This window comes from Euphorbia lathyris, chromosome 8, assembly GCF_963576675.1.
Source record: "Euphorbia lathyris chromosome 8, ddEupLath1.1, whole genome shotgun sequence".
Taxonomy (NCBI): Eukaryota; Viridiplantae; Streptophyta; class Magnoliopsida; order Malpighiales; family Euphorbiaceae; genus Euphorbia; species Euphorbia lathyris.
This window is the reverse complement of record NC_088917.1, coordinates 38,293,890-38,305,609: the sequence shown is the minus strand read 5'-3', so window position 1 is coordinate 38,305,609 and position 11,720 is coordinate 38,293,890. Positions and strand designations below refer to the sequence as shown.

Here is an 11,720-nt window from a genome sequence, read left to right as displayed (position 1 = left end):
AACAGTCCAGAAGAAAACTCCAGTTAATCCGATCATAAGCTTTTTCCAGGTCCAGCTTAAGAGCCACAATACCACGCTTACCTTTTTTTGACCTTCATCGAGTGAACCATCTCCTGTGCGATAACAATGTTGTCCATCGTCTGTCTCATTGGGACAAAACTACCTTGATTCTGGCTAATAATCTCGGGGAGGATACACCAAAGTCTATTAGCCACAATTTTGGTAACTACTTTATAAATCACATTGCAAAGACTAATAGGTCTCATTTGTAAGAAAGAGGAAGGTTTCTCCACTTTAGGAATCAGGACTAGAAGAGTTTTATTCACAAGCCTAATATCCTTTGATCCTTCAAAAACCCCTTTAATAAAACTGTAAACACCCTCCTTTACCGTTTCCCAATGCTTATGATAAAAGCTAGCTGGGAGCCCATCAACCCCAGGAGCTTTTAGAAGCACCTATGCTAAACACTGCTTGGCCAATCTCTTTCAGATCAATAGGGTGAAAAGTTCAATAACCTTATCCTCACAAATCGTTGGAAACGTAGACCTAGATAGAGCTCCATCCAAATCCACCAGTTCTTCTTTAAATAAATCTTTATAGAAATTGAGGGCCAAAAGACGGATCTCCTCATCCTCATAAACCTAATTACCATTAGGATCTTTGATAGCATCAATCCGATTTCTCTGTCTTCTGACAACCGTAGAAAGGTGAAAATGTCATGTATTCCGATCACCATCCTTAATCCAAGTCTTCCTTGATTTCTGAAACCAAAGTAACTCCTCTTGCTTCAACACCGCTTCCAACTCATTCTGGAGGGATCTAAGGAGACAACTCAGACTATGATCAAACCTGGTTTCTAAGATGCGTTGGATGCCTTCCATTCTACTCAGAATTTTCTGCTTCCTCCTGATAATATGGCCAAAAATGTTCTTGTTCCAGCTCACCACATTACTTCTGAAACCCTCCGCAACCAGTAAGACATTAGAATGGGGCTTCCAATTATTATGCACAAAGTTCTTGAACTCCGGGTAAGATTCCCAAGCCATAAGATATCTCACTACAAGAAAAAACCGTTTACATACGACATAATATCGTCGGTAATAACAAGATTCTCATAGGTAATATCGGTTACCGACGACATACAAACGAAACTCATGTCGTAGTCAGATTTCTTGTTGGGAAAATGGTTACCGATGACAAAATCATTGTCGTTTGCATTAGCGACGACAGTGTCATTGGTAAGTTGTAAGTGACCAACCAGAAGAATTAACTGGTGTCGTTATTGGAAACGACGTATGTCGTCGTTAAGTCGTTGCTAATATATATGTCGTTGGCATACCGTGGGTAATCTTCACGTGAATTTGACACCAAATTAATTGGCACAAAAAATAGGGACAACTTTGTCGTCGGTGAACAGTCGGTAAATAATATTTGGCGCTAATTTAGAAATATATGCATCGTTTGTAAGTCGTCGGTAATTCAGGTGTCGCTATGTCGTTGCTAACATGTATTGTCGGGAAATTGTTTGTATGTGGTTTCTAAATTCAATAATATGAAAGTTGTTTCTAATATTGTCATTGGCAATAATAAATCATCAAATTTATATAATATTTAAATAATTTTAAAACTAATAAATAATATCCCATACACCAAAATAATAAAAAATACTAATCAAGCCATCAAACTAATAAGGTAATATATCCAAAATAATCATACAATATATCCAAAATTACTTTAATGTTCTAGTTTTTGAGCTTTAAGGGCTAGAGTTTTGAAAGTGGTGTGAACTATTCTAAAATCATAATCCTAATGTAGCAAAAAGATAAGACAATCAAGCTAGCAAGAAAAAATATTCCAAAATTACAATCCTAGATCAATAACCATATAAGGACCCTTATAAAGTACTTTCCTTGATTCATGGAGCATTTCACCCCTTTCCCACTCACTCGTGATATTACTCAACGACCACAGCTGAAGAGGACTTGCAACTACACCACTCCTAAAGGAAGACGAAGAACAAGTAGCCCTCCAAATACACTGCAAAACCAGAAAAAAAAATCATAATAAATTTGACAATCTTGTCATGAAGATGTCATTCCATGCATCTATCTTGTACTTGGGTAAAAGAAAGAGGTTCAAATAATAAGTACCTCTTAATGTAATAATAACAGAAGTTTGCTAAGATGAAAGTCTGGACAATTTCTGGACAATTTTAGAGATAAGAACCATAGAAGGCCATAATCCATACCCCAATGCTGCCAACAAGTGTCCACGACTATCTAAAACATGTTCAATGACAAAGCAACTTTGCTATTTCAGAATGGGAATCCAAATAGAACGATAATAGCACAACAATGACATATGACTATATTTACATGAAATAATCTTGCTCAATACATGTAGTAATAATGCTTTTTACAATAGTTCTTCATGAATATCATATCACAACTTACAACATGCAGGTTGTACCATACAAATTTTGGAAAAAGACATCTCAAATTTCCCTTCCATAGGCAAAAACCACCCGAAATCAAGCAATCATATTGACAGTTCAAAATTTTACCAAATTTCCCGCCCTCCATTCTCATGTCTTCCAAGATATCTTCATACTCCTCATCATCTTTGAGCTCATCTGCACTAACTACTTCAGTTAGGCAAACAACTTTTGTAGGGACAGGTTGCAACATAAGCCTCTGCAAAAAAATCAGTACCTTGCAGCAAAGGGATCAACAACTAGTGAATCCATGTCGAGGCTAATGTCAATTCACTAGAAAACATCTTAGCTGTACCGGGCAACTACATAAATTTAAATCAACGATTTTGAATCATAAACTTTTATAACCTTCTCAACGTATTAGGCATAACATTGTTTTAAATCATTCAATACAGTAAAGACATCCAACTCTAGACTTCCCTAACATTTTCCTTTGGCATAAATGCTCACAATCCAAAGGGGAAGCAATAATTAGAGAGATAAACAAAAGTAAAGCATAAAAACTAACCCATATGAAGTAAAGAAGATTTTAACTTAAGTCACACTGAACCTGGAATCTTCTACTTCTTTTATCACATTTAGAGCTTCTCAAATTCGTCAAGATATAACAACAATAACTTTCTTCTCGAATTATGTAACTACGGGTTCATAGGTGCTCCCTAGTTCTAAACAAGGAATAGGTTGAAAACAAAATAGAAAATTAATGTCCTGCAACTTGGTAAATCTTATTCAAGCAACAAACTAACACGCTTAACATTTTCAATTCCGAATATTAGCCAAGCCTAAGGCTAAGCAAATAAATTTCATTCACAAAGGTTAAATCTAAAAATATAAAATAATGTAAGAACCACAAACCTAAAATGTGAAACCTCTAAAGCTAAATAGTGAATGTCCCAAAATCTTCAACGATTGCACCAAAGAGAGGGTTCTTACGAGCTTGACCCACAGACAGGGCTACGAAATTGGAAGTCTACTTGCGTTTCATAGTAACGTGTGCGTTTGTTTGAATTTTGAGAAAGTAATTAATTTAAAGCATCACAACAGGGAGAAAGTGAGAAACATGAAGCATTGGAATAGTGGAGGAGAAATTGGAGATGGAAACTGGGAAAATATGAGAGGGAAATTAGGGAATGTTGAAAAGGGAGAGGGAAAGTTGGGAAAGTTGGGAAAGTTGAAAAGGAGAGGGAAATTAGGGAAAATATAGGCGGGGAGATAAAATGGGTAAGATTTTGTTTTTGTTAAATTAGCATGTGACATGTATTCCGCGTTTTCAATTATTTTTTTTATACAAGTGTTTTCAAAATAATAATAAAAAAAAGACAGATACCGTTGGTATTTTTTGTTGTTGTTGTTGGTAAGTCGATTCTATTTTATGAATATTTTCATGCTTAGTTTTAATTGTAAAATTTTATAGGTAAGTCATTTCCATGTTGTTGGTAATTACAATGTCATTCTTTAAACATATATTGTCTTTACAATTACAAACGACATACGTCGTTGGTAATTTTTTTCGTTGGTAAGTCGATGTTATTTTGTGGGCATCTTCGTATATAGTTTTGGTTGAACTATTTTGCAGGTAAGTTGTTTGTATATTGTCTCTAATAATGACGACATATATGTCGTATGTAAAATGTCGTTGCTAAACTGTTATTTTCTTGTAGTGTCTAAAAGGTCTTTCCCCTCTCGAACGAGGAGCCCTCACCATCCTGACAAGGATAGGACAATGATCCGAATGACGGAAGAGAAGATTCAACACAGTCGCATCCAGAAACCTGCTCTGAGCCACAATATTTTTCATCATTATCTTTAACTATAAAATTAATTTTTTTTTATCATTGTTAATATTTTAAAAAAAAAAAATTGCGCACAATGCGCTTACATTAATCATTGTTAATATTTTACATAACCTTAATTCATTGTATCACTAAATTAAGGGAAAATTATAAAATTGGGTCAAATGGGAGACTCATTTATATATTTAACCCATTTACCCAACCTACTGCATATCCAGACTATTTTTGTGTGACTTTCCCAAAATACCCCAACCTTTCATCTTTCCTCCTTCCCCTTCCTCTTCCTTGCACGTTTTCTCTTTCCATTCTCAAACCTTTGATATTCCTCTCTTCCTTTATATTGCAAAATCTGCACCATTTTCTTCATCACCATGTCTTTCTCTTCTTCCTCTCTTCCTCTCTTTATCTCTTGATTTTTCATCTTCCTACTGCTAGAAAATTAAGTCGTGGTTCTTCCTCTTCCTATTTCTTCTCGTCTTTTGGTTTCTTTCTTTTTATGCGGATCGAAGAAAACGCTATTTGACGTTATTTTGATTGTTTTCCTACGTTTGTCATATGGTTATTGACGATTTTAATAGTAAAAGGCGGAAAAATAGAAGTATCTACTGTTTTCTCTTCATTTTTTCCAGAAAATCACTTTGCGAAATGGGCGTTTGTGAAGGTTTGCGAAGAAAAAGAGGCTGAAAAGGACGATTTTACTTCGCGAAAGAAGATTTCGCAAAGTCTACAAAGAGAAATGTGCATGATTTTTACATTCTAAGACTTCGCGTAATCTGGTTTCGCGAAGTAAAATCGTCATTTTTCTATTACATTTCTCTTTGCAGACTTCGCAGAATCTTCTTCCGCAAAGTAAAATCGTCCTCTTTCTTGCACAGTTCTCTTCACGGAATCTTCTTTTGCGGAGCCAAATCGTCCTTTTTCTTCCTAACATGATTTAATTTTTTTGAAGTTGGTTGAATACATAACATCCCTTTCAAGGAGGCGGTGTACTGGGATGTGGGAACCTGCCGAATTTTCTTGGATTCTTTTCTGAAACAGAGAGAAATGTCCATCAAGATTGATCACATTGACTTTAAAATGATAATTTTATGATTTTAATGTTGTTATTGTTGCAATCTTGCTGTAAATTTTGATAATGTTATGATTTTAATGTTAGAATTATTGTTGCACCCTTGTTGTTATGCCTTTTTTGTTATATACCACTTCGCATATTTCGCAATATGCGAAGTATGTGAAGATAATACTGCTTAACAACACGTCTTTTACTTCGTATATTGTGAAATCTGCAAAACTAAAATTTATTCTGCGAATTAGTATTGTTTTCGCATGCTTCGCATATTGCGAAATATGCAAATTAAAATCATTTACTGAACCAAATATTATCTTTGCATACTTCGCATATTGCGAAATATGCGAAGTCAGATGGAAGGGAGAAATAAGGAAGAATAAAAAATTTCTAAGTGTTATATATATATATATATATATATAAATGGTATTTTGGGAAAATCCCAAAAAATAGTCTAGATATGTAATTCATAGGGGTCAAAAACCCTATCTTTAGGTACGGTTTTTAGGACGGTTTAGTTAATTCTCGTATTTTTATGCATATGTGTGTGTTAATTAGATTTTGTATATGTTTTATTTACTTTTGTAGTTTAAGTTCGTTTTCTCATCGTTTTTGGGCAAATACTACCAAATTAGCACGTATGTTAACTTTCAATTATTTATTATGGCTAAATGATCCATCAAAAGTCGTAACAAATGGAGTTTTTACTCAAATTAAGCGATTGGTAGGTCAATTTAGCCTCTGAACTAATATCGTTTGGAGTTTATGTGCGTGTGCAGGTCAAAACAGGAACAAGTTTGGGAGAAAATCGCATATTGGGGACCCCCACACTACAAAAAAATTGCCTTTTTATGACAATTTTTTTTGTTACGCACAAAATTTCGTCATTAAAAATGATTTAAGCATGACAAAAATTTAAAATTGTCATTATTTTTAACCTTTTTTATGACAAATTTAATATGTTTCTCCATTAATATAATTTTTGTCACTATATAATAGATTTCATGACGATAAAATAAACATTGTCACTTACAAATTTGGAGACAAAATTTGGTACTAAAAATTTGGAGGGAAAAGTTTATCTTGACGAAATAAAATTAATTAGTGACGATTATATCGTCGTAGTAAACGAATATTTTTATGACATTTCTTATTGGTCATAATTTAATAAAAATGAGGTCGACTGGTTCTCTGATGGTGTTAGAGGAAAGTTGCTTCCATACATGGAGCATGGTGACATTTTCTTTGCTATTATCTGTCACCAAGTTTGGAAATGGAGAAACGAGGAGATTTTTGGAGATAAAACTGTTTTTATGACAAACTTAGCTGATTTCTTCTCGAAAAAACTTTTCTCTATTATCGATAGTTTCAAAGGAGAGTCCCTTGCCAGAGCCTCTCAGTGTTGTGATGTCCATCTCGTGGGATGGAGCAGGTCAAGAGAGGGGGTTGTGAAGCTGAATACTGATGGTTCCTGCCTCAGTAACGGTAAGATTGCGGCTGGAGGTGTGCTTAGAGATGTAGGGGGCGTCTGGCTTTCTGGGTTCTCCCAGAATTTAGGGTTGGGTTCTTCCTTTTCTGCGGAGCTCTGGGCTATTCTTACTGGAATCAATCTTGCTAAAAGGCTGGGTGTTAAGAGGCTCTCTGTGGAGTCTGATAATTTGGAAGCAATCAAAATGATTTCTGAGAATCATTCTATGGGTCTTAACAGTCGCAACCTCATCAAAGCTATTATAAGGCTTTGCTCCTCCTTTGAGTTCGTAGAGTTCAGACACATTTTTAGAGAGCAGAATCGTGTTGCTGATCGCTTGGCGGCGGCGGGCCATGAAGGGACGTTAGGCGTTACTACCCTTCCTGTTTCCCCTAGTTTCATCTCTCATCTTCTCTTAGAAGATAGGATTGGGGTTAGCTTCCCTAGGCTAATTCCTGGGTAGTTTGTTGTTATTCGTTTTTCTTTTCCTTTTCTACCAAAAAAAAAAAAAAAAAAAATAAGACGATAAATTGGTTAAAGAAAAAAAAAATTCATTATTATTATTTTTTGAAGCAATGTCGAGTTAAGGGTAATAGATAATTATTAAAATTTCTTTGAATTAAAAAAAATAAGGTACTAAAATAGGTCTAACGTTTTTGGGGAAGATTAATTTAGGTTACATGTACAAAATAGCACTAATATAGACTTAATGTTTAAAAAATAGTAATAATTTAGGTCTCAATAACGGAACGTGACACGTCATTCATATTATTCCGTTAAGTTCTTTCAGTTGTACGTGAGAGAGAAAGTAGAACTTAACGTAATAATGTGAATGACGTGTCACATTTCGTTATCGAGGCCTAATTGGTACTTTTTTAAACATTAAGCCTACATTAATGTTATTTTATACGTGGAGCCTACATTAATACTTCTTCAAAAACCTTAAGCCTATTTTGATATGTTATCTAAAAAAAATTGTTCTTTAGTTTTTTCTAAATTGACATGTTCAATTATTTAATATCTTAAGAAAATGTTATAGTTTTGTTTAAATATTTGAATAGATTAATATTTTCATAAAAATAAATTTACCATGTTGTTAATGTAAATTAATAAACTAAATTGTGATATCTGTGTAATTTTTTTTATATAATTATAATATTTTATTTACAATTCTTTTTAAAGGATAATTTCACAATTTAAGCTCCAATTAATTGAGCCAAAGGAAAATATTAATTTAATCAAAGTCCAATAAACCATAACATAATCTAACCGCATAAGCCTCCCCCTCGATGCCGATCATGCGATTTCCCTCTCCCCACATCTCATTTTGGTGGTTTCATACACGTTCTGCAATATCCACTGCATATTTTCCTCTCCCAAACTAGATCACCAATCACTTCCATCTATTCCCTTGCATCTTTCTTCTCTCTATCTCTTTTTATCATACATCTCTTAACCCTACGAATTTTTTATTCTTCTTTCTATATCTAACATTATCTCATTCTTTCTTCTTGTTTATCTGAATTTTATAGGTTTGACTAGGGTTTGCTTGAATTGAAGAAAAAGGTAACATATATTTCACTCTTTCATTTTCTTTTCATTGTTTTCTGCTATCTCCTTCCCTTAATCTTTTTTTTTTCTCTTATTTCTCACTATTTTGATTTTAGCTTCTCTAAATGAAAGGGCTAAGAGAAATCCTTTCCATGAATTCTGAAAAAGGAAGATATTTGGACAAAAGGTTCCATTGAGGTAGTAAATATACTGCAGTTGAGATATGATTGATTTTTATATGAAATTGTAAATTAGCATGTGAAATTCGGAATTTGGACAAAACTAATTGTTTGTTGATTTTGATGTTTGTAGGTCTTTTGGCTTTAAAATGTGAGAGGGGAATATGCAATTGTGGTACTACAATCTGATGATGATAAGAGGTTATACAATGAATTGATTTTACTATAAGTTTCAATAACGGTCAAATCTATTGCTTCTTTGAAAAGAGGAAGAGAAAGAATCAGAAAAAGAAATTGAAGAATTGCTCAAATAAGTCAAACAGCTTTCCTGGATTTTTGTCTGAGCTTCTCCAAGGCAGAGAGCTTTTTGCTATGGAAAAAGAGGGAGGAAATGAGGGCAGCAGAGAAGGAGAAAAGAAGTGAAGAATAAAACATATTTCCTTTTGTTGTTTTATGCCTTATTATTTCTTAATGGGCTATTGATGTAATTTAAAATTAGGCTTTCATGTTGGGCTTATATATAAAGATTTGAATTTTATTATTTGTTATAGTTGTTATCATTTCAATTTTACTGTCATTTGTAATGATTTTAATAAATTTTAAGAAATTACAAAATATATATACTTCAAATATTAAATAAATACTGACCATATGATTTTTTTATTTATATAAAGATCAACATGTACAATGACATGCGGAAAGAAAAAAAAACATATACAATGATAATTATTAAACATCACAATTTTTCATTTTCAATGACCAATTAAATTTAAATATGACAAAAATTTTGGATTTCATGACAATTATAACATCACTAAAATATGTAAATTTAGTGTTATATTAATATTTGTCACCACAACGTGTAATTTTTGTGACAAAATATAAATTCATCATTTTAAGGTATAACATTTCATGACAAAACTCAATTTTCAGTGACAAGAAATATTCATTAATGATGACAAAATAAACGTCATAAAAATTGATTTTTTATGACATGTATTTTTTTTGTCACATAAGAACACATTATTGGTGACGAAACTAAAAAAATGTCACATATACAAAATACCACGCTCATACAGTAACGATCGTTGTGACGATAGAATTTCGTCATATTTTATTAAATATGACGAAAAGTCAACTTTTAGTGACAATTATTGTGCGTCATGAAACGGTGAATTTCTTGTAGTGCCAGCAGTCACTCGGAGCGTTTAGGCACATGTCGCTCGCCAAACTGGCCATTTTAGGCCAACTCGGCGAGCTGGCACTGCCAGTACGGCCAGCTGGGAGTGGCCAGCTTGGCGAGCTGGCCTCTCGCGCCGAGCTGGACCTCGAGAATCAGTCTTTTAACTGATTCCCGGCCCCACGATGTCACGATCTGGCCCCAACTCTTCCACTTGCAATAGGAAACAATTTCGATTAGATTTGGGACTCAGACCGCAACTATAAATAGAAATTTATCAATGTAAATTAGATATCTTTCATTAATTGTAAAACCCTAGCTTTCCCCCTTGAAGAATCCTCTCCATCTCCTTCATCTCCTTCACCCTCCATTGAAGAACACTCAAGCTCCGCTGCCCAAGGATTATTTTCAAGGTTCCATCCTTAAGTCCTAGGAAGACGCCTGTAGTGGTAGACAGGTTCCCTGAAAGGGATTTTCTTACTCTTTTATATCTTGTTACCTCTTGATACAGTCTATGAATCCTAGGCTCATTGTAACTTCGTGACAATTTCTCCATCTTTAATATTAATTCAAGTTTCTAGTTTGTTCAATTATTTGTATGATTTAATCTTTGTCTCACGCTTTGCTTAATTAGTTTAACTCATTCATAAATCCAAATACATTGTTGGCACATATTTCAAGCTGAATCTGACCTAGTCAGAGCATGTAGGATTGACGACCCTGCGGAAGATTAAGACCAAATTACTGAGCCTTAGAGCTAGTTTCGGCCTTACAAGGGAATGACACACTAGGAACCACAGAAGGATAAGTAGGGTTAATCGTCTTAGGCAAAAACGACTTAGATTAGGTTATCAATTGATTAGCAAATTAGGTTGAATTCATTATTATCGTATCATTCCACATCCCTTCGGGTAACTACATTATTGAAAGATCACCTAGGAGTAGAATAACTTAGCTATGGGTAGATTAATATAGAAACAAAACCAAGCTTAACCCCCTAAAGCCTAGATTACACTAGAAACTGAGTAGCTCGATACTTGCAGGAGTAAATCCTGTGGATTCGATACCTGGACTTGTGCAGATTATTACTTGATAACTGATAGCTCCCATTTATATAGGGTTTTTAGGCCCTTTTTAGTTCGTTTTCGCTTTATTTCCTTTCAGTTTTGTTGTCATTTTGTTCGCTTTTAGTAAAAATAAGTAGTTTCGAGTATTTATGGCATTTTCTGTGTTTTCAGGTGTTTTAAGGCGTATTTGAGTATTCCCGAACCAGACCCGAGCCTTTTGGAGCAATTCCGGACAATTCAGGAACCTTCGGAGTACTTTTGGGATTCATTAGGGGCCATTAGAGCGGATTTCAGAAGCCCATGGACCAAAATGGAGAAAAATCGGACCTTTGCCCCAACTGGATGCCTGTCTCGCCGAGACACAGGCCTGTCTCCTCGAGACAGGCACTGTCTCGTCGAGACACTAGGTTGTCTCGATGAAACAGCCACTCGTCTCGAAGAGACATCCTCTGTCTCGACGAGACGAGGCGGGAGAGGCGTAAAAACGCCTCACCCCAGCTGGAAACTCGAATTTAAAGTCTTTTTAATACCTGTTTTACGCGGGAAAAGTCGTTAGTACCCCCGGAAGACCTAGGTTTGCTGCCTACGTGATGATGGAGTGAAAACTTTGCACTTTCGCCTTAATAACATTGAGCGTGTCTGGACTGAGGAGGAGATGAATGAGGCCTTCGAATTTAAGGAGGCCGATATTGTTGAGTGGGAACGGGACTTAACTCACAGCCAATACTTCACTGAAGTATCGAGAGAGCCTAGTTATAGCAAGAAAACAGCCACTAATGCAAGTTTGACGGACCCAATGGACCGTCTAATGCACAAGTGGATTTCATTTAACCTTAATGGTCAGAGGGAGGCTGATAAGGTCACAGAATTGGACCTCCTTATGCTGTGGTGTATGAAAAAGGACCGTCCAGCTCGGATGGCC

The 11,720-nt window shown here is 34.9% G+C and overlaps 1 long non-coding RNA gene across 1 annotated transcript; it reads left to right on the top strand.

The window, feature by feature from the left end:
- Positions 1–8,110: 8,110 nt before the first annotated feature.
- LOC136204187 (uncharacterized) lies at positions 8,111–9,127 on the top strand. Its single transcript, XR_010675072.1, has 3 exons — positions 8,111–8,387; positions 8,489–8,570; positions 8,685–9,127. It is a non-coding gene; the product is annotated as an uncharacterized lncRNA (long non-coding RNA).
- The last annotated feature ends 2,593 nt before the right edge of the window (positions 9,128–11,720 follow it).